The sequence below is a fragment of the Marmota monax genome, unplaced genomic scaffold (genome assembly GCF_021218885.2).
Source record: "Marmota monax isolate L192 unplaced genomic scaffold, Marmota_monax_Labrador192_F-V1.1 WCK01_AAM20220418_F8-fsc00012, whole genome shotgun sequence".
NCBI lineage: Eukaryota > Metazoa > Chordata > Mammalia > Rodentia > Sciuridae > Marmota > Marmota monax.
Window position 1 is genome coordinate 27973721 of NW_026695227.1, and position 23978 is coordinate 27997698.

General features: G+C 36.1%; 1 long non-coding RNA gene and 1 pseudogene across 2 annotated transcripts in view; one reads left to right on the forward strand and one right to left on the reverse strand.

Moving 5' to 3' along the window:
- LOC131423873 (uncharacterized) overlaps positions 1-23978 on the forward strand; it is a 78366-nt gene that overhangs the window by 22200 nt on the left and 32188 nt on the right. The window contains exons 2-3 of one of the 2 annotated variants that reach the window (XR_009225987.1): positions 4391-4464; positions 5707-5785. This is a non-coding gene — a long non-coding RNA (uncharacterized LOC131423873). Of the gene's footprint in view, positions 1-4390; positions 4465-5706; positions 6197-23978 lie in introns of those variants that run through there. The other variant, XR_009225986.1, reaches the window with a different exon arrangement.
- On the reverse strand, positions 2738-4106 carry LOC124086918 (chorion-specific transcription factor GCMa-like; annotated as a pseudogene).

Here is a 23978-nt window from a genome sequence, read left to right on the forward strand (position 1 = left end):
GGCTTTGAACACACAATCCTCTTGCCTTAGCCTCCTGAGCCACTGGGATTACAGGCATGGGCCACTGTAATTATATATTGCACAGTCTGGCTGGGCACAATCAGGAGCCACTTGTCAAAAGAAACTAACTTTATTTTTAGAACCACACACGCCAAACAAAACAGCCTCTCAGGAAAAACCCTCAGAGCCTCAACTGCCACCACCGGCTTTCCACAAGCCTCTCTCTCCCACACAAGCTTCTCTCCACCTCCCACAATCCTCCTGCTCTTGAGGCCGATTGGCTGGGTCACGTGGTGGAGCCAAAAAAGTCCCCCAATGAGCAGCTCCGTGGTCTGAAAGGGCAGGGAAACAGCCCAATGAGCATCACCGCAGAGGAGCCAATCAGCTAGATGTTGCTGGGGCCGAGGAGCCAATCAGCTAGATGTTGCTGGGGCCGCTGTGAGCCAATCATCAGCCGGCAGCTGGAAGTTTGCTGGGGCCCCTTCGGCTGTGGCTCTCAACAATATATATATAATTTTTTTTTACATGTTGATGGACCTTTATTTTATTCATTTATTTACATGTGGGGCTAAGGATTGAACCCAGTGCTTCACACATGCTAGGCAAGTGCTCTATCCCTGAGCCACAACCCCAGCCCCAGCCCCAGCCCCAGCCCACATATTTTTAAAAGGTGATTTTTAAGATTTTGTTGTTGTTGTTGTTGCTCCTGAAAATAGGGCTATTTTTCATATGGTTTAACTTTTTTTTGAGTGGGGGTGGATTTCCAAGAAAGCTATGGGTCTTTTTCATGTCTACCTTATGTTCAGGTACCTTTCTTGACTGATTTCTAAGGGTTTTTCAGCCGACTCAGCTGAGTCAAACTGAAATAAAAAATAAAAAAATAATTGTGGATAACGATCACTTAATCCTTACTTTTTAAATCTCCTTTTTGGTTGGGCATTCATCATATTTTAGACTTTTAGAAGATTGTAAGGTAAAAGTTTGGACTTTCATCACACTCACTTGCATTTCAAATGATGGTGGCCCACCTTCCTAGGATGCCACAGACTTAGACCTCAGCAGCACAGGAAGTACTGGGCTGCTTAAACTCGGGGTGTGTGACTTTCTGTTTCTAAGATGGCGCACTGCTTAGTGATATCACAGATGCCATCGCCATCTTTATTGTAGGTTTTGGGTTATTAATTTTTAACATACAAAAGACATAATTAAAAAATTTAAAAAATTTAGGGTGTGAGTCAGAGTGGGAGGAGTATAAAAATTGAAGGACTCTTTCCTGAGATGAGTTTATGCCTGGGGAGTTTCAATTTATGAATGCTTCCCCAGTGATATATGCCAGAATTACACTGTAAACTTGGTCAAAAGGTATTGCATACAGCTAAGTTCCTATTTTATATTCTTTCCATCTGAGGCTCTATTTCCTGAAATAGGAGTTGCCCTGATGGTAGAAGCAGGCATTCTTATTTTAGTTTTTCAAAGATGGAAGGAACATACACATATTTGCATTATAGAAAGGTCACTCTGATGACACGGTGATGCTATGATGACAAGAAGAAGATAAAGTGACACTAGAGAGACTAGTAGGTACTAAAGAAATATTGGGAAGAATGGAGAAGGGCAATCTGAGGGGTGTGAGAATCAGCTTTTCTTTTTTCTTTTTTCTTTTTTACTTTTTAATTTTATATCATGTGGTTTGTTACAAATAAAAAAATCATCTATTTTTAAAAATACTTATTTGTTTGCATTAACACACTTCAGCAAAGAGGAGGAACTGGCATTCAAATATGGCTAGCTAATCATGACCATGTTAATTGTACAGACTTTTCTTTCTTATTCTTCGGTACTGAGGATTGAACCCAAGGACTTGTGCGTTCTAAATACACCTCAGCATTGAGCAACATGCCCAGTCCCCAAAGATACTTTTCTAAGCAAACAGTTCTTACATATTATGAACTTGGCACTGAGCTAGGTGCCATAAAGAATAAGCATAAATCGGACAGAATCGAATCCCTTTAAAAGGTTTAGTCAGCGAGGAGGAGGGAGAAGGACGTGAGTAATGTAGGAGAACACTGGAATTCTCTTCATGTGTCCATTTAGTTTTGCTGTCCTTTATGGAGTTAGTTCATGCTTCTCGTCTTGACAAGTCTTAGAAATCAACTAGAAAATATATATTTTATAAATGAATTTGATTACTAAACAAAGTATTAAATATATCAATTCTAGACTATTTATCTTTATATATTTCTGCAGCTCTTTCTACCCTCTGTTTCTGGATTCTGTCATTTTTTGTTATGAAAAAGAAGGCATGGAGGAGATCCTAAGCAGGTGGTCTCTTCACATCTTTGCTCCATTTGATATATGTCTGTGACAATGAAACCCAATAGGTAGCAGAGGTGCTAAAAGCCCCAAACAATGAGTGTGGGGTGGGGAGATCAGAGGGCATTTCACACAGCAGGCTGGGTAAGTTTCTAGTCCTTACTGAGGATGGAAGCATTAGGGTGGAGGAGGCAAAAAGATTATTTGCATGAAAAATGTTTTGCCTACCACTTGTTGTGATTCCCATTTATCTGTAGTTATGTTTTAAAAGCTGCTTCCTAAGGAAATTCTTCCAGCCATTTCTCAAAGTAGTTTTTTGTTTGTTTGTTTGTTTTGTTTTTGTTTTTTTGTTTTTTGGGGTTTTTTTTGTTTTTTTGTTTTTTTGTTTTTTGCAGGAGGGAAGGGATTGTCGAAAAAATTTAAGTCATCTTAAAGGACAGAGGTTTAGAAGCATTTCATTATTGCAATGATCCAAACCCATATATGTCATTTCTTCCTCAAAATCCCACTTGGTGCTCTTGCCTGGCAGGGAGCATTGCTGGTGAGGATGGGGGGTATAGGTGAACAGAAAGGGGTCTTCCTGTGGTGGATGGTAAGCAAGAGAAGGAATGTAGCTGTTGAAATCCACAGGCACTTTCTCTTCATAAAGCTCGCCCCCTGGATTTGGCCATAATGGGTGGCAGCTAGTTTTGGCAGCAGGTGGTTCCAGGGGAATCTGCTGGGGAAAGTTCTCCAAAGAATTCTGGGAAGGAAAGAAGTCACAAGGCCAGCTGGTCAGAGGAAAAGGATAATTGGGACAATAGTTGTCATTGAGAGGGCTTCTCCCCAAAGCAGCGTTTTTATTCCATGCTTGCAGATTGTCATAATCTGAGTAGACTCCAGAGGCTGAAGGCTGAAACAGGTCTCCACTATTGTAGATCCTATTACTGGAAAATCTGCATTTTTCATACAGCTTAGTGGGGTCTAAGGTGGAAGTCGGGTCTGCCAGATCAGTGGTTCCCCCTGAACCATAACTCTTGGAGAATTCAGTGAATTCGGCTGGGGAGTGTTAGCTATTAAATGTCCACTGTAACTGCCAGGCAATTGGACACCTTCCTGGAATGACCAAGTTAAAGGTAAACTTCCCTGACTTTGTGTTTCACCTGGAAGAGACTTGGATCCTGGGTTCCCTTCAGCTTTAGGGAGACAGAGGCAGGTGCCCCATGCACTTTCTTCATTGCTCTTCTTGCCTCAGCTTCTAACTTGGTTTCTGGCTTTGGATGATCATGCTCTCCCTTTGACTGGAAGAATATGAAGCGTCCATTGTGTCTCCAGAAGTTGGTGACGGGGAAGCCCCATGGCCTCGGGCAAGGAATCAGCTTCAAAGGCCCATTACAGTTGGGACAACTTTTCTTCTGCTGCTTCTGCCGGGCTTTGTCACAGATCACAGGTCTCAGGTAGACCTTGCGCCCCTCCTTGGTAGAGCAGTTGTGGCCGCACACCACCACACCCAGACAGGACTTCTTGAGGATGCGAGAGTTGTGGTTGTTAGTGTTGCGCATGGCCCAGCTGCTCAGGTGCCGCTGTGCATTCCTGTTTTCTGAGCTGTATATGTGCTTCACATAGGAATCTGGCCACTCCTGGAACCAGTTGGTCTTTTTCACATTCTGTGGCAGTTTCATGTCATTAATGTCCCAGTTTAATACCTCTTTGTCTTCAGAATCAAAGTCTTCAGGTTCCATGATAAAGTCAGGTCACCCACACGTTTTCCTCTATTCAATTTCCTTCAATTTGAACTTGAGAATTTGCTCTCAAAGGTTCTTGATATAGATGGATCAACCTTCTGACTTCTTATCCAGATGTAGACAATATTGTCAAGAACTCATCTCCCGTTCAGGTCCCAGTAAGTTCTGGTCATTTTCCTGTTCCCTATTCCAGGTCAGGGTACACTATGCTAATGAGCTCTTGCAACAATCCAATCAAAATCTAGATGCTCTCAGCTCAGGATAGGTAAAAGCAGCCTGTTTCTTCTCAGCAGTCAACAATGTAATGAATATTCTATGGTGTGCTTCTGAACTTTCCCCTTCTTTATGTTGAGGACCTTGTAACTGAAATGGACATTGAGAAGAACCTTGTGAAGAAGTACAGATGTCTTCCTTCTTGTTTCATAGGGTAAGCCCAAACAGATTCAATCACTGTAGATCTTCATTCTCTTATCATTTATCCAGCCTGTCTCCTCTTCATTTGCCTAAATTGCCGAAGGCTTGGTGCAGTGTGATGAATAGGCCTTCATTCTGGAGCAGCAGAATGGTGTCGGAGAGCTATGGGTGGAGGCCCAACAATGAGCAAATCAGCTTTTCTTGATGAATTAGATGCAGGGTTTCTTCTCTGAAGAGGAGAAACCAAGAATAGCTCATAGATTTTTGGATTGGAAGACTAAAAGGATTGTGATCCCAAAATCTGAATAAGGATTAAAAGAGGAAAAGCAGCTGTGGAGAGATGACGTTAAATTCAGGTCACATTCTGGTTTTGAGATACCTGTGTGACATCAAGTGATCTGGTGGCCAATAGAGGGATTTAGTGCACAGGAAAAAGGTAAATCCACCAGGCTTTGTACGTACCCATTGTTTCTCTCTCTGGAGCACAAGGAAGTGATCAAGCACAGGATCATAGCAAAGACCCAAAGAGAATGCCCTAAATGACTTGTGTATGTACTCAATTGAAACTCCTTTGCAGAAGTTTTCTTGGGTTTTGCTGCACTGAATTGTTTGTAACTGGCTTAGTTGGCTGATTTGGAGGCAGTAAATTTGGGCTGGTGGTAAAATATACTTAAAACAAAATTTATCATTTTAATCATTTTTTAAGTGTACATTGCAGTAGCATTAAGTGCACCCATCACTACCATCTATCTCCAGAAGTTTCTAATCTCCACTAACATTTGGTGATTTTGAGCATCTTTCCATGTGATCAATGGCCACTTTTATATCTTGTTTTAGAGAAATATTCATTCAAAGCCTTTGCCCAATCTTTAATTGAGTTGTTTGTTTTTTCACTGTTGAGTTGTAAATAAGATTTTTAAGTCCTTAAAGGAGAGTCAAATTTCAGAATTCTAATTTTTATTATTTGAAACTAATAAATCCATTCTCTTAGAAAACAGCATATGAAGCATTGAATTAAAAATGTGATTGCATAGAATGCATTTCAGGTTCCTTTGGCACAGATCTCATATTTCTAGCTATCTTTGCTTCTCCAGATGCTTGAGATAAATTTTCTAGATAATGAATCATTGTGTGTTTCTGTTTTGTGCACATTTCTGTACTTGGTTAAAAGTTCTAAGAACTTCTCTCAGATTCTTGTCTTGCTTACCAAAATACCAGATAAATATATACAAATGACAGTGTCTTCTTTTTTTAGGATACGTTTGGCATTAAACTGAAGGCAAAAGAAGATGCAGACATCAGCCAATGGGTTGGGTCCCCCAGCCCTTACAAAGGTGCCATTGCTGTGAGAAAGAATGCTGATTTTCAATTTGGTGAAATTTTTGTGGCAGCACAGATGTTTTTGTGAACTCTAGCCATGAGGTTTCTCTTTTCTGAAAAGATAACACTTGAGGAATTATTTTTGAAAGGGTAAACTATGTAACTAACTACTCTTATGTGTAGCTTTTTGGAGTGCAGCTCTAAATAAAGCTGCACTTAATTGTTTGTAACTGGCTTAGTTGGATGATTTGGAGGCAGTAAATTTTAATAGATTTCTATGATATTTAGCTATTCCTACATCAACAAAGGGAACTATATTATTTTAAAATGCCCCAGAGTATAAAGTAATGTTCATAGAAACACTCAATAAAATGTTGCTTTGTAAATGTCCTAAAATCATTTTCATATGTTATCATTTATTTATTCCCAAGAAGATTGCAAGCAATTCAGAGAAGCTGTTTTTAATCCCCTTTTATTGGATAATATAATGGTTTATGTACAATGCTAGCTAAATAAATGGTGCTGACTGACTGATCTGGCACTCAATGAAACTTTTTTATTTGCAATTCAAAAGTTGTTTTAAATTTTGTGTGGAAGGAAGAGGCTCTAAAATTTAGAGCACTTATGTTAGATAAATAGTTTTAGTACATTTTGGAGATTTTAAATGTACAGGGTGGATGAACGTAAGTGTTCCATGTTCTAAGACATTCAAAATTGCTCTTTGGCCATATCTTATTTGATTTCATTCACCATTCAATTAATGAAATCAACACTCATCAGTCTGTGGTAGACAACTCTGTTTGTTTTTTGGAGGGGGGTACTAGAATTGAATCCAGGGTTGCTTCATCACTGAGCTACACCCCAGCTCCTGTCCCCCTTTTATTTTTTTTTTTATTTTTTATTTTTTTTAATAGAGAAAGAGAGAGAGAGAATTTTTTAATATTTATTTTTTAGTTCTCGGCAGACACAACGTCTTTGTTTGTATGTGGTGCTAAGGATTGAACCCGGGCCGCACGCATGCCAGGCGAGCGCGCTACCACTTGAGCCACATCTCCAACCTTCCCCTTTTATTTTGAGACAGAATCTCGCTAAGTTGCTTAGGGCCTTCTGAGTTGCTGAGGCTGGCCTCAAATGAGGTCCTCTTCCTGAGCCCTTGGGATTACAGGCCTGCACCACCACACCCAGCTATAAAACTCTATTTTAAAAATCCAGGCAAGTGCTCTACCACTGTGCCACAACTCCAGCCTTACACAAAGTTTCTTGAAGACTTACACAAAAATTATGTAAAATATCTCAAGTATTTTAAACTATTGATTCCATGTTAAAATTATAATATTTTGGATATATTAGGTTAAATAAAATATATTATTAAACTGATTTTCTATTTTTACTTTGCCTCAATCTTTACTTTAATGCTTCCATTAGACATTTTAAAATTATGTATGTGGCTCATATTAAATTTCAGTTGGACGCTACTGCTCTAGAGCAGTGTTTCTCAACCTCAGGATCATTAATATTCTGGGTCAGGTAATTCGCTGTCATGGAGTTGTCCTGTGCTTTGTGGGACATTGTAGCATCTCTGACCTCTGATCATTAAATGCCAAGTCAATTTCAATCCCTGAAGTTGTGACAAACAAAAATGCCCCCAGACCTTGCTAAATACCCCTGGGATGCAAAATATCCTAGTTGAAAAGCATCCTTGAGAGTGTAAAATAGAGTTTTTAGAGGCATCTGCTAGTGTATTTGCTTGTACATATCCTAAGATCTGTTTTGGAGGTTTTACCCAACAGATGATACAACTTTTGGAACTTATTTTTAACCTCATCATTGTGCATGTTATACAGTGTTCTCTGCATAATGGAAAGTAAATAATTGCTTTTTACCTTTTCAACTTTTTTTGGTCCTAATTTTCACCATGCCTGAGTTTTCTAGGCTATTAGTTCATAAGGGAAAAGGTTCTATTGGTCACACATTAGTCTATTCAAGTCATGACATTTAAAAACCACTGTCCACAGTGTTGTTTTATATAAATGATCAGGGATGTGAGTCAGTTAATCATCCCAGACCTATTGCAGGGACAGAGTCTGCGAAACTGTCAGTGTACTAAGTGGGGGAAATTCTGGACAACAGCTGGGACCCCTGCCTGCAAGAGCCCAAAGATCCTATAAAAGAAGCTCACTAACTTTAGAAGAAATGGTTTTCATTTTAGTCACAGCTGTTGGCATTCCAAGGGCCCTCATTTTGTCTGTTGGAACGAGGAAGTTCTGTAAGAGGTTTGGTCCTCTACAAGGATTTGGTGACATCATTTAGATAATTAGCTGCCTGTCAGGGAATATGTTTTATATATAGTGAAAAACTGTTTAAAAATGGTTTATACAATAAGGTTAGGACTCTAAAAGTTAACCGTGGAGTTTATTACTAGAAAAAGATGCCTCATTTATGAGAGCACTTTGTTAAATTGAATTGGGGAGATTGCTTTCCTGGAGGATAGCCAGGGTAACTGGCTACCCATTCATAGGAATATGCTGAGGGCCAAGGTAAGATGTGCTGGCCACATCGAGATATCTCCAAACTTCATCTTCTTCAAGCTCCAAACATTGGAATAACTTGCTAACAAGTTATACAGTTAACTGTAGTGGTGGTGTTGTCTTTTGAATATTATGACTTGAGAAAACCTCTCCGTCTGTTGCCACAAACATTGTATATTTTATATAGCTTTTGAAGGTGCCCAAGAAGTACTGTCTCATGTTGGACAGTGGATCAGTTTTTAGCTTGCCTTCTGGCTCACCTCCAGATATGTTCAGAAGCCACTGTAGTGGAGGTTATGATCACTGCACATTTGTTTATCATCATCAAATTTTTAGGTGGTTGAACTCAGTTAAATTTAGTTAAATCAGAACTAGAAATTTAGAACTCAGTTAAAATCATATTTTAATAAAATCAATTTTGTACTCCCTGAAAGGCTAGCTTCCTTGGCTTACTAGACCTTTCTTCTAAAAGAGATGCTATTTCCCTTTTTGTTAATTTGCAAACTGGGTTTTTAGGCCAATATTCACTGCTATTTCCCATGTCCCCCTACCTCGTCTGTGCTGGGGATTGGACCCAGGGAGGCTTTACCACTAAGCTACATCCCCAGTCCTTTTTATTTTGTTTTATTTTTTAAATTTGTTATAGGCTCTTACTAAGTTGCTGAGGCTGGCCTCAAACTTGCAGTCCTCCTGCTTCAGCCACTCCAGTCGCTGAGATTACCAATGTGTGCCACTGTGCTTGCTGTTACTTAGCAGAGAAAAGTCTTTAGGAAAAGGTCTACACAGAATACATTCATTTTTGACTTGAGACTTTAGAGGTTGGGGAGTTTTCAGACTCAGGTCACATGGAGCACTTTTTCTTTTGATGTGACGTTGCATTATTAGTGTACCTGTTTCTGCTAATAGACTATAAGGGCAAGAAGGGAAAGAAACATGAATTCAAGGGATCTGGCATGTTGACAAATTTATAAAATAAAAAAATTTAAATGTGTCAGAAAGCAATAAGTTTTTCACTGTATTGGAAAAGGAGAAAGTTGACAGAGGGAAACCAGACACATTACAGAATCAAAATATTCCTCTTCCAAACTTGCTGCTAATAGACTGCATTGTCACCCCTCAGCCCTGGATTGTGGTGTAGGAACCACAATAGTGAGCCCTGTCCACTTGCCTCCATCATTAGAGCTACTTGAATTTACCTCCTAAGTTTATCTTTTTCATTTTTTAAACAATGATGTTTTGATAAAAAGAAAAATACAACTCACTCATACCCTTCCCTCCCACCAAAGAATCCTGTTCTTATTGCTTCCTGAGCTACTTCAATATAGTAGTTCAGAAACACCGTTGCAAAACAGAGAGACTGGAAAATTTAATAAAGTAAGTTTAGTGTCGGGCCGTCTGAACATTGGCTATGATCTAAACTTGGACATAAATCTGATGCATTTGGAAGTTGCTTAACTACTTGGCTACATAAAATACAATTTTGTGCAATTTGAACACTGTGGCCAATATTAATCTGTAACTGCCAATATGAATTTAAATAATTGTGTTACACCAAAATTTCAGGGACCACAAACATCTATTCTACTCTCAACTTTAGCAAATTACAGATTATTCTTTAAATAAACAAGTAAGATAGGTAATACTAGCAACAACCCACCCTATTATGACTATGTAAAATCTGCCTACTTTTCTTGATCTTTCTTAAGTTTCACAAAGTTATTTATCAAAAAAATTGCTTACTCAAATAAGGATTTCTTTATCAACTGTGTCTAGTAAGTTCAAAGCACATTCAGGTTTCTTGAATTGATTGCTTGTTTTGCTTTAAATTCTGTGTTTTGCAATGAGCCCATCTTATTTTCACCTTACCACCATGTCTAATTGAGATTGTAAAGTACCAGAAAATCAATGTTTAGTAGTATTTATATAGTTCATATTTTCTATGGGTTTAAAAGATCAATCTAAGCATATAGCCAACCTAATGATATTGAATTGCTAACATTAATTTCATGAATGTGGGATTTTTGTTGGTTCTGTTCACTGTGACAGTACCAAGCCTAAGGGTTCAGTAAATATTTTTTAAATGAATGAATGGATTAACCCACAGTGGTAATTTATACTAGTTAGATCTTTCTTTAAAATGCAGAGAACAGTTCGTTCTGTCACTATTGAGAACTTTAGAGAATTTTTACAGAGTTTTGGGAATTTTTCACTCCTATTTAACACACTGATTTTGTAAAAAAATTTAGACCAATATTTTATAAATGATTTAAGAGACCTTCATATTTATTTTTGCATCAGTGTGGACATGGAACCCTGGCCAGGGTTTCCTCAAGTGAATTATTTCCTGGGATCATAAGGGGAAGAGGGTTGAGTGGTAGAATGAGAATAGTCTATTTTTGAGGGGTAAACTCAGGAGCACTTGACCACTGCACCACACCCCCAGCTCTATTTTGTATTTTTATTAAGAGACAGGATCTCACTGAGTTGCTTAGTGCCTGCCACTGCTGAGGCTGGCTTTTGAACTCATGATCCTCCTGCCTCAGCCTCCTGAGCTGCTTGGATTATAGGCGTGTGCCACTGTGCCCAGCAGGATTAGTGTATTTTTTTATTCCTGTTTAGCATACTACATAAATTGCACCAATCTCAAACAATCTTATCAAAATTTATAATATTATTTTAGATATTTAAGTGTTAATAAAATATAGGTGGTTTCTATTTTCCATGTATTGATAAACAATGGTGAGAGGTGGACAATAACGTCAGAGTAGATAGGCAAACACAGAATATAAATAAAAGATTTTTTTGTTTGGTGCATTTTTATCAGCAGAACTCATTTGCTGTTTAGGCCAAAGGTTATTTGTCCTCCATTTCTGAATGTCTGGTTAATGGAAATAGAAAAGTTCCCAGTGTGAGATACATTTTAGGTTTGGAATTTTCTTATTGATTATGTCATGTGTTGAGGTGGAAAGAGAATGGGTCTGAGGGCCAAAAAACTGGGGCTCTCTCATCAACTTACTTTTGAATTAGAGCAACAGATGGCATTTTGGAGCATTGGTGCAAAGTGGAGGGATGGGCTATGGTTTCTGTATTGCTTTTCCTTGTCCAGTGCTCTCTGCAAGGGGGAGGGTATCTTTGATTGAAATATCCTTGCTGAAAAACAATTGTATTTCAGAAATGAAAATCTTTTTTCTTTTGCTTCTCACATTCTCTCATCCCTCTTTTTTCTTTCCCCCCTTTTTGGTAAGATGCAAATGGCACAGTAAAGAAATTGATTCAAGAGGGTAATTTCTTCAGCTTCATTTTCTTCCTCTGGTCAGCTAAGGGCAGTGCCTTTGGCTTGTCCTTCCCATTCATCCTCTTCCATCTTAGCATCCCCCTTAAAGTCTCAATGACATGCTAGTTTATTGTCAAAAAATTCCAGAAGTGTCTTGGTGTTAGGTATAACACTTGCATGAGGACAACGACAAGCTCTAGAGCCTGTTCCCCAGGACGACACAGTCATCATGTATAGTGAGCATTCCTAGTGCAGGCCCCAGTGACAGGGTGGACAAAAACAACAACAACAACAAAAAAGGCAAGTGTATGTTCAATATGGGTCACAGAGTTCTGTCCAGAAATAAGTGCGTGTGGCTAGCTTTAACTAGGTGTGTGCTTCTGAGGTTTGTGGGTAGCACCTTGGTGGAAATGCTGGACCACCAGAGAGACTGAGTCCATATATACTGACTCCTTCCTCTCTCATTCTGTGAGTTGAAATAGCCTGAAGACCTGGCAACGATCTCTGTCCGTCCTCATTTGTCCTTTCTCTCTATGAGCTATTGTTTATTCTGTGTAATTAAGAAAAAAAAAAGAAAACATTTTTGCAAACACAGTGCCTAACAAATTTTATTTTAAAACACCACATAGACAGACAAACTTTATAGGAATTTATATCCACATTTAAATCTGGCCCAGCTTATCCCCCCACCCCCAGCTTCAGCAGAGATCCCCCTTTACCTTCTACCATGTTAGTAGAAGAAGAAAATTCCCAGCATGTTTTCTTGCAGTGTAACAAAATACAGTTCACATCTCCAATTTTGGTAAAGTTAGGACTTCTGATTTGTTTCTTAATTAGAAACAAGTGAACAAATCAAAACACAACAGATTTCTTTTCTTCATGAGAGCGATGTAAAAAGGAGATCTCAATTAGATCTTAAAATTTAATAGACTTCCATCGTTGTTAGATTTTAAATTCTTTGGAGAAAGCAATCATGTCTTTCCATTTGTCCAGTGGACTGTCCATGGCCACTTGACAACACCAGTTCAAGAAGCACATTCCATCTATTGACACAGCTTCTGTCAGCAAATGCAAGCTGGCTCCAGCCTGAGATGCAAGTCTTCTGGAGGTTTGGGGGAACAGCAAGACCACAGTTAAAAATGCATGGAAGTTAGAAAGCTCTAGAGATTCTTTAGACAGCCAAATATTTACCGTGTGTCTTTCAGGATATGGTGTTGGGCTTGCTGCAAAGTAAACAGCCCAAGGCCTGACCTGCGCTAACCTGAAAGAGTGGAACATTTTCCTGGTGAGGCAGTGCAGTTCGGCAAGGATTTATTGAACTATTCAACACTTTGCTATGGAAAATACAACAGAAGTTCAGCAGTTGAGGGTGTGATAATAGCCTTTGAACAAATTTTGGTCTCCTTTGGAAAGACAAGATTTAACAATGGAATGGACAATATTTAATTAATTTTGATGCACAGAAAACTCTCAACTTCCTAACGTCTTTCACATCATGGTACACATAGAAAACAATGGTATTTAGAGAGTAGATGGATTTGGAAGTAGTTGAAAGTCATTCCTATACAGGATTGGGTTAAAAATAAACATTTTACAACTGTGTAATTATGATAAGAGAATATATTAAATGTGGAGTTTGAAAAACTTAACAAAATCTTCTCAAAGGTTTTAAGGAGAAACTTGAAATTTCTTTTTCCTTTACACTTATGCTTGAAATGGCTAAATGCAAATCTGATCATTTCTTCAAAATCTTAAGAACAACCATTAATGAGAAATGTTGTTAAAATACGCATGTGAAATAAAATGTAAAACAAAGTTTAACATGATTGCAAAGTTTTATAGTCATTGAAATTACGGTTGAAGACTCAAGCAGTTCTTTCTTTCCTTTTCCTGGAAAATGTAATGTAACCTTTCAAATTGTAGAAGAAGTCAAAGTTTCAACTTGTAGAATTCATGTGGTATATATACTTTTTTCATATCAGGTGAATTCCCATAATATAGAATCATCAATCTTTTTTGTCTGCCAGAACAGAAAGGCATTTTTATTTTTATTCATTTTTATTTTTTATTGGGTCTTTTTAGTTATATATGATAATAGAATTTATTTTAACATATCTACACAAGCATGGAACATATCTTATTCTAATTAAGATCTCAGTCTTGGATTTTAAAGTGTAAATTCTGCAATATTTCAGGCATTCACAATGTAGTGCAATCAGTAATTCTCTTCAGTTTCAAAAGGTTTTCGTCTTCCCAGAATAGCACCTTGTATGCACCCAGTGATAGGCGTGCCCCCTTCCCAGCTGCCCCCACCCCTAGTAACCATTCTTTCATTTGACCTGTTTTTTGAGGTTCATCCAAGTTGTACCATCTATCCGTTCTTCATTCCTCTTTGTGCTTAAATAATATGTCATCATAGGTATGCAACACAGTTTATTTATCCATTCATTCACTACTGGGCTTTAGGGTTGTTTCTGCCTTTTGGGTATTGTGAATGTTTCGAATATTCATGATCGAGTATTAGTTTGAATACTTGTTTTCAATTCTTTAAAATTTTTTAAAATTTTTTTTAATTAGTTATACATGACAGTAGAATACACTTTGATACATCATATATAATGGAGTGTCATTTCTCATTCTTCTGGTTATACAAGATATAGAATCTCACTGGTCATATAGTTATATATGTACATAGGGTAGTAATGTCTGATTTTGGGGGTAATTTATATAAGATTGGAATTTCTGGGTCATATGGCAATTCTGTGTTTAACTTTTTTGAGAAACTACTACTGAATTATTTTCCACAGCAGTTCTACCATTTTATGTTCCCATCAACAATGTATGAGAGTTCTTTTTCACCACATCCTCTCCAATACTCATTTGCTATGGCTATTTTTTCCCCCAGTACTGGGGATTGAACCCAGGGGTGCTCTATCACTACACTGTATCTGTAACCCTTTTTATTATTATTTTTTTAAATTTGGAGACAGAATCTTACTAAGTTGTCCAGACTAGCCTTGAAATTGTGATTCTCTTGCCTCAGCCTCCAGAGTTGCTGGGATTATAAGCTTGTGCCACAGAGCTTCACTATTTGCTGTTTCCTGTTTGTTTTTTAAATAGTAATTCTAGTGTGGTTTTGAGTTGCAAATAATAATCAATGATGTTGAACAACTTTTTGTGTACTCATTGGCCGTTTGCATTTCTTCTTTTGAAAAATGTCTATCCAACTCCTTTGTCCATTCTTTAATGGGGTTGTTTGTCTTTTGCTGTTGAATTATAAAAATTCCTTATATACTCTGGATACTAAATTCTTATCAGATGCATGACTTACTAACATTTCTCCCATCCTATAGATTTCTTGTTCATTTTTTTTGCTAACATTCTTTGTTGTACAAAATTTTAATGTTTATGGGGTCTAATTTTCTGTTTTTGTTTGTTGTTTATGCTTTTTGATAGGGATGGATTTCTAAACCCAAGGTCATGAGAATTTAACACACAGTTTTATTTTTAGGAGCTTTAGAGTTTTAGCTTTTATATTTAGTCATTGATCCATTTTGAGTTAATATTTGTATATGGAATACTGACTCAGTAGAGGGTCCAACTTAGATGGGTCCAACCATAGATGCTTGGGTTTATTTTTGGGTTATAAATTTTGTTTCCTTATTATATATGTTGAGTCTCATGCTAGTACCACATATCTCGTTTACTATAACTTCGTAGTAAGCTTTGAAGTGGGGAAGGGTGTATCTTCTATCTTTTCTTTTTCAACATTCAAGGTCTGTAGTAATTCCATATGAGTCTGAGCATCAAATTTCCATTTCTGAAAATAAGGACATTGGAATTTTAATAGAGGTTGTATTGTATTGGTAGATCGTTTTGGAAAGTATTACTATCCTAGCTATATTAAATCTTCTAGTCCAGGAATATGGGATGTCTTTTTATTTATTTAGATCTTCTTTAGTTTCTTTCAGCAATATTTTGTAGTTTTCAGTGTACAAATATCTCACCTCCTTGATGAAATTTATAACTAAGTATTTTATTCTTTTGGATATTATAAGAGATGGAATTGTTTTCTTCATTTTCCTTTTGAATTATTATTGCTGGTGTATAGAGACAAACTGATTTTATGTGCTGATATCGAGCCCCACAACTTTGCTGCATTTATAAGTTCTAGTTTTTTTTGTGTGTGTGTGTCTGTGTGTAGCTTTGATATCTTCTGCATATAGAAACAAGCTACCTACAAATAAAAGAATTTTATTTCTTCCTTTCCAATTTGAATACCTTTAATTACTTTTTATTGCCTAATTGTCCTGCTGAAGGCTTCTAGTGTAATACTGAGTAGCAGTGGTGAAAGAGGAATTCATATCTTGTTCCTGATCTTTGGGAAAATCATTCAGTCTTTCATCGTAAGTATGATGTTAGTTATTTTTTCTCATCAATGTTAATATTTCCATCATGATGAGAAAGTTCCATTCTATGCCTCAATTGATGAATGTATTTTATTATGAAAGAGAGTTGAATCTTGTTAAATGTATTTTCTATGTCTAATGAAATCATCATGTATTTTTTTACCTTTCTTCTATTAATGTGTTGATTTTTTTTTATGTTGAACTGCCTCTTGTCTTCTTCAGTCAAATTTCATTTTATCATGGAATATAATCCATATAATGTGCTATCAGATTCAGTGTGATAGTATTTTATTGAGGATTTTTACATGTATATTAATAAGGATATTAACTTGAAATTATCTTTTATTGTCATCTTTGTCTAACTGTGGTATAATATGCTAGGAATTAGCCTCTTTTTTGTTTTTTGAAAGAGTTGGGTAGGATTGGCATTTATTCTTTTTAAAATCTGTTTGGTAGAATTTATCTGCTTCAAGAATTTACTTTGTTGGAAGTGTTTTTGAATTATACACACACACACACACACACATGTGGTATGCATGATGTTTTGAAATATGTATGCATTGTGGAATGGCTAGATCAAGCTAAGTAACATATACATTACCTCACATATTTATTGTTTGTTTGTGGTGAAAACACTTAAAATCTACTCTCTTGGTGATTTTCAAGTATATACTCCATTATTATTAACTATGGTCAGTGTTGTAATCTAGCTCTCTTAACCTAATTCTTTCTATCTAACTGAAATTTTATATCCTTTTACCAATAGCTTCCTCTTGCTTCCCCCACTCCTACCCCAGCCCACATACCTACTATCCTATTCTCTTTTTCTGTGTATTTGATCTTTTTAAGATTCCACATGTGTTATTTATTTCTCTGCCTGGAGTTTTTCACTTAGAATAACATCCTCCAGGTTTATCCATGTATGGAAAATGAAAGGATCTTCTCTTTTCTAAGGCTGAATAGTATATCACTATGGATAGACACCACATTATCTTATCCATTCATCAGTTGGTGGAACTTAGATTGATTGCATCTCTTGACTATTGTGAATAATACTGCAATGAAGGTGACAGTGCAGATACCTCTTCAATGTACTGATTTCATTTCTGTTGGATATATAGGTAGTAGTGGGATTCTGGATCTTGTGGCACTTCTGTTTTTAATTTTTTGAGCAACCTCTATAGAGTTTTAAACAATGACTGTACTAATTTACATTCCCATCCACAGTGCACAAATGTTCTCTTTGCTCCAAATCCTAACACTTGTTATCTTTTGGGAGCATATCCAAAAAATTGTTATCAGTGTTGATATTATGGAGGTTTTGATTGCTGATTGAGTCTCTTTACTTATGAGGGGTCTGTTAAGATTTTTAAAAATTTCTTCAGGTAATTTTTGTGTTTCTAGGAATTTGTCCATTTTATTGAGATTATCTCATTTGTTGGTGTACAATTGTCCTCAATATTCTTTTAAACTTTTTCAATTTTTGTAAGGTCAGTAATAATGTCCCCCTTTCATTTCTGATTTTAGTTTCTGTATCTTTTTTCTTTTTCCATAAATTTATATAGCTAAAATTTTGTCAATGTTCTTGATTATATCAAAGAAGCAATAATTGCTTTTGATGATTATCTCTATTGTTTTCTATTCTCTATTTTATTCTGTACTAATCTTTATTATTGTCTTCCTCCTGCTATCTTTGGAGTTGGTTTGCTCTTCTTTTTCTATTTCCTTAAGATGTAAGGTTATGATGTTGATTTGTGATTATTGTTCTTTTATAAAATATGTACTTATAGCTATCCAGCTATACATTTTTTTCTAGTCACTGTGTGAGTAGCATCCTATAAGTTTTGGTTTGTTTATTTTTTTTATTTATAGAAAAATACTTTATAATTTTCATACCAATTTCTTTGATCCATTCATTTTTTAATAGTATGCTGCTTAATTTTCACATATTTGTGTATTTTCTATTTCCTTTTGTTATTGACTTCTATCTTCATTTACCTGTGGTCAGAGAACATTTTTTTTGTAGGCATCAACATTTAAAAATATATTGGCAATTGCTTTCTGTCTTAATATATTGTCATCCTGGAGAATGTCCTATGTGCCTATAAGACTATCCATTCTGCTGTTGTTGGATAGTGTTTTCATAAAATCCTTTAAGTCTAGTTGATTTATGGTGTTGCTTAAGTCCCCTATTTCCTTATTGATACTCTGTCTATTCTATCAAGTATTGAAGTTTCCAACTATCATTTAGAACTATTCATTTTCCTTTTTAATTCCATCAATGTTTTCTTCACATATCTTGGGTTCTGTTTTTTAGTGCATGTATGTTTATAATTGCTGTATCTCCTTAATTTATTGAGCTTTTTGTCAATATACAATACCCATCTTTGACTTTCATAGTAACTTTTACTTCCTGTTATTTTCTAAGTGTATCTTACATCTTTATTTTTCCTCTGTTACTGCCTACTTTTATGTTTAAGTTTTTTCTAGTGTATCATTTTAATTCCCTATGTCTTTTGTTTTACTTTATACTTTTAATTAGTTATTACTGATTATTTAGGAAACAAAAGAGTAGTTATAAGCCAAAATATAAAATATTAGGCTTTTATATTTACCTTTGTAGTTATATTTGTTATTGGTATTTATTTATTTGCCTGACTTCGACTTACTTTCCAGTGAACTTTTATTTCAGTCCAAGTACTCCCTTTAACATTTATTGTAGGGTAGATCTATTAATTACAAGCTTCCTTAGATTTTGTTTATCTGGGAAAAGTCTTAGTTTTACCTTCTTCCTTTTTTTGATTAATTTTTTAATAGTATGCTGCTTAACTGGGGATTGAACTCAAGGACACTCAACCACTGAGCCACATCCACAGCCCTGTTTTGTATTTTATTTAGAGACAGACTCTCACTGAATTGCTTAGCACCTCACTTTTACTGAGGCTGTCTTTGAACTTGCAATCCTCCTGCCTCAGTCCCCCATTGGCTGGGATTTCAGGTGTGCACCACTGCACCCGGCTTTTACCTTAATTTTTGAAGAAAAGATTTGCCACATGCAGAATTCCTGGTTGGTGGGTCTTTTTTCCTTTTACTATTTTAACTGTATTTATTATCTCACTGCCTTCTGACCTCTGTGGCTTCTGATGCGAAGTCAGTTAATCATATTGAAAATCTCTTGTACATGACAAGGTACTTCTTTTTTGCTACTTTCAAAATTTCCCCTTTTGACAACTTGATTATAATATCTCAGTGGATGTCTTTGGATTGAATATTTGGAGTTGTTGGGCATCTTGGAAAAGCAGATTCATGTTTTCTATCAAGTTTTGTAATTTTGCCAATATTTCTTCAAATAACCTATCCTTCTCTTCCTTCCAGTCTCTTTTTTTATCTTTCCTCTGAAACTCCCATAATGCATATTTTAGTCTGATTGATGGTGTCCCACAAATATAGTATGCTTTCTTACTTTTTTCTTTTTGTCTGCTCCTCAGACTACGTATTTTCAATTTCTCTATCTTTATAAGTTCACCCATTTTTTTTTCTTATCTAATCTGCTATTTAACACACACACATATATATATATATATTTTTTTTTTTTTTTTCATTTAAGCTATTGTACTCTTCTTCTATTTGGTTACTTTTTGTACTTTTTGTCTCTTTATTGCTAGCCCCTGCTTTTTAATACATAATTCTCCTGATTTCATGTAGTTATTTGTCTCTAGTTTATTTAGCCCTTTTTAAAAAAATTCAACTTTTTTATTATATTTCAGACAGTTAAAGTTGTTGTCTAGTATGTACAATATCTGGGATTCTTCAGGAATGGTTTCTTTCCATTTCTTTTTCCTGTGAAGTAGGCCATACTTTTCTGTTTATTTGTGTGATTTGTATTATTTTTATTGAGAACTGACATTTTGACTATTATAACATGGTAATTCTGGAAATTAAATTATTCTCTCATGTTAGCTTTTCACTGCTGAGACAAAATACATGAAGAAAAACAAATTAAATGAGAAAATATTTATTTTGGCTCACAGTTTCAGAGGTTTCAGTCCATAGACATTTAGCCCCACACTGTGGACTCCTGTAAAGCAGAACATCATGGTGGAGTGTCATGGTGGGCGAAGGCTGCTCACCTCATGGCAACCAAGAAGTTGAGAGAAAGCGAAGAAAAAGCCATAAGCAAGATATATCCTTTCAGGGCATGCCCTCAGTGACCCATTTACTCCAACTAGGCCTTCCCTCCTACAGTTTCTACCACCTATCGATAATGCCATCAAATTATGAATCTATCAATGGATTAATCCACTGATGAGATTAGAGCCCTCATGATTCCCCAAAATTCCTCTCAGAAACTTGCTACATTGGGGTTCAAGCCTTCAGCAATAAGCCTTCAGGGAACATTTAAGACCCAAACCATAACACTTCTCTACCCCATTACCTGTGGAGGGTCACTATTGTCATTTTTTGGGGGAGACATTTCTAAACTAATTTTTCAAAAATTCTATTTCTAATTATGTGTGGTCACTGAATTCTCTATTTCACTATCCCTGCAGTCAGTAATCGGATAGAAATTTCCTTAAATATTTAGATCCATTAAGAAAGGAAAACAAAACATAAGGTATTCTGTCTCCTTAAATTCTTTTGACAGATACTATCAGGAAATTCATTTTCAGCCTTGAAGTACTGAAACAACAGCCATTCTGGTCACTTAGTGAATGTGAGGTAGATCAAACCATGCAACCTGCTATTTGGAGTTCCTTGCTACAGCAGGAAAATGGGTCAGAGTCCCAATGGCTGCCTGCTGCAGGAGAGCAGGATGGAAGATGGGAATTTACTACCTTATTCTTTAATCAAGACTTTTTGATGCTCTGTACATGTTTGGACTGTAGGTTTTCAAAATCATTGATTCTGGTGGTTTGCCAGTTCAGTAATTGCTTTGGGGTATTACTGATTCATGGTTTCCTACTCTGCCATCTTCTGAGATGTCATTCTTCATATGATTTTAATAAATTAATTCTCTGCATCTATGTTGGGTACTATTAAAAAGGTAACATTAGTCTTAAGCAAAGTATCAAAAATAGGTGAAGACAGAAATGTAAGTCTGCTGCTTGGAGCTGAGCCTGCTAGGAGCTCCTCTCTGGTCTACCTCCTCATCCCTACTCCACCACTGGATCAACTTTGGACTACCCTTTGTAACTATGGACTCCAGGCCTCTCGCCAGTGATGAGTGGTGGCTACCCTAAAGCTGTCTGGTAACAGATGGTCTGAAAGCAGAGGACCCTCTTCGCTGTGCTTAGAATATTGGATAGGACAGCATGTGCTAGAATAACACATCATGCTGCCTCTTGTGGAAACCAAGGAATCTGGATGTAGCCACTCATGGCCAGAAGTGGAGAAACTTGCAGACTCTCACCACCCAAGTTGCCTCAAACTTTCCCTGGCTTCCCCAGGTGCCAAGGAGATTGGTCACAACCAATACAATCTATTGTTAGGCCACAAGTACGCTCACAATACTGACTGGAAAAGGTCTGAATTAGACAGGAAATACTATAAAACCTGAATTTTGTTGTAAAACTAAAAACTATATGAGCTAAACATATGATCTTTTTTTCACAAAAAATAATTTACATGTATTTAGAACCTTTCTTCCTAAAGTAATCTCTACACATATTTTTTTATAACCTAATTTCAAGCTATATATATAAGACTCTCCCACCTGCAATAGGGCATTAATCAAAGTAATAAAGATAATTCCACAAGTTCACAACAAATAAAGAATGAAAAATAGTGTTTTTTACTTTATTCCTTTATGCTCTTATGTCAATAGGACTGGAGAATCCATGTTGACCAAATGCACCAGCACAAAAGTGGAATTGAGTCTGCTATAAAGGAGACCAAAGTATGTGAATTACTTCAGATGAATCAATATCCATTTACTCTTTGTGGGAGACCTATTATGGGAAAACATGAAATAAAAAAATGACACATTTCCTGTCTTTAAGGAGCTCAATAATTGAATAAATCATATTGCATTTCCACAGTTCTAATACTTAAACCAACTAAAGACAGCTTATATAAAAACCATTTATATTTTAAATACACTATATATATATATAATTTTTTATTTGTTCTTTTTAGTTATACATAGAGTAGAATGAATTTTGACTAATTATACATACATAGAGTATAACTTATTCTATTGAGGCTCCCAGTCTTGTGGTTGTATATGATGCAGAGTTACCCTGGTTGTGTATTCAAATACAAGGCTAGGAAAGTTATGTCCAATTAATTCTACTGTCTTTCCTATTCCACCCCCCCTTCCTTTACTTCATTTCCCATTGTCTCATCCAACGGATTTCTATTTTTCCCCTTCTTATCCTCCCTTGATTTGGGTTAGCATCCACAAATCAGAGAAAATTTTCATTTTTTTTTTTTAGGATTGGCTAAATACTTAGCATGATATTCTTCAGTTCCATCCATTTACCAGCAAATGCCATTATTTCATTCTTCTTTATGCTTGAGTAATACTCCATTGTGTATATAAAACACATTTTCTTTATTTATTTATCCGTTGAAGGACATCTAGGTTGTTTCCATAGCTTGGCTAATGTGAGTTGAGCTGCTATAAACATTGATGTGGCTGCATTACTGTAGTATGCTGTTTTTAAGTCCTTTGGGTATAGATCCAGGAGTGGGATAATTGGGTCAAATGGTGATTCCATTCCAGATTAGAATCTCCATACTGCTTTCCAGAGTGGTTGCACCAACTTGTAGTCCCACATAATAATGTATGAGAGTACCTTTCTCCCCACATCCTCACCAACATTTATTGCTAATTGTATTCTTGAGAATTGCCATTTGGACTGGAGTGAGATGAAATCTTAGTGTAGTTTTAATTTGCATTTCTCTAATTGCTAGAGATGTTAAATATATTTTCATATCTTTTTTGACCATTTGTATTTCTTCTTCTGTGAAGTGTCTGTTCAGTTCCTTTGCCCATTTATTGATTGGGTTATTTATTTATTTATTTATTTTGGTGTTAAATTTTTGAAGTTCTTCATATATCCCAGAGATTAATGCTCTATCTGAACTGCATGTGGTAAAGATTTTTTTCCCATTCTGTAGGCTCTCGGTTTACATTCTTGATTGCTTCCTTAGCTGTGAAGAAGCATTTCAGTTTGAATAAATCCCATTTATTAGTTATTGATTTTACTTCTTGCACTTTAGGCGTCTTATTCAGGAAGTTGGGTTTTAAGTTGACATGTTGGGGAAGTTTTTTCTTCTAGTAAGTGCAGGGTCTCTGGTTTAATGCCTAAGTCCTTGATCCAATTTGAGTTGAGTTTTGTTCAGGGTGAGAGATATGGGTTAAATTTTATTCTATTATATGTGGATTTCCAGTCTTCCCAGCACCATTTGTTGAGGAGGCTATCTTATCTCCAACTTATGTTTATGTTGTCTTTGTCTAGGATGAGATAACTGTATTAATGTGGGTGTGTCTCTGTGTCTTCTCTTCTGTTATATTGGTCTTTACCTCTGTTTGGTGCCAATAATATGCTGTTTTTATTACTATAGCTCTGTAGTATAATTTAAGGTCTGGTATTGTGATGCCTCCTGTATCACTTTTCTTGCTCAGAATTGCTTTGCTTGTTCTGGGCCTTTAATTTTTCCAAATGAATTTCATGATTGTTTTACCTATTTTTCTGAAGAACATCATTGGGATCTTAACAGAAATTGCATTAAATCTGTATAGCACTTTGGTAGTATGACTATTTTGATAATATTAATTCTATATATCCAGGAACATAGGAAATCTTTTCATTTTCTGAGGTCTTCTTCTTCTGTAGTTTTTATTATAGAGGTCTTTTACCTCTTTTATTAGGTTGATTCCCAAATATTTTTTGAGGCTATTTAAACATATGATCCTACCTCATGGATAAGTAGCAATCAAAGGCTAAATACTTGGAAAAGAGCAAATCCTGAGTCCCAGATTTGTCTCACC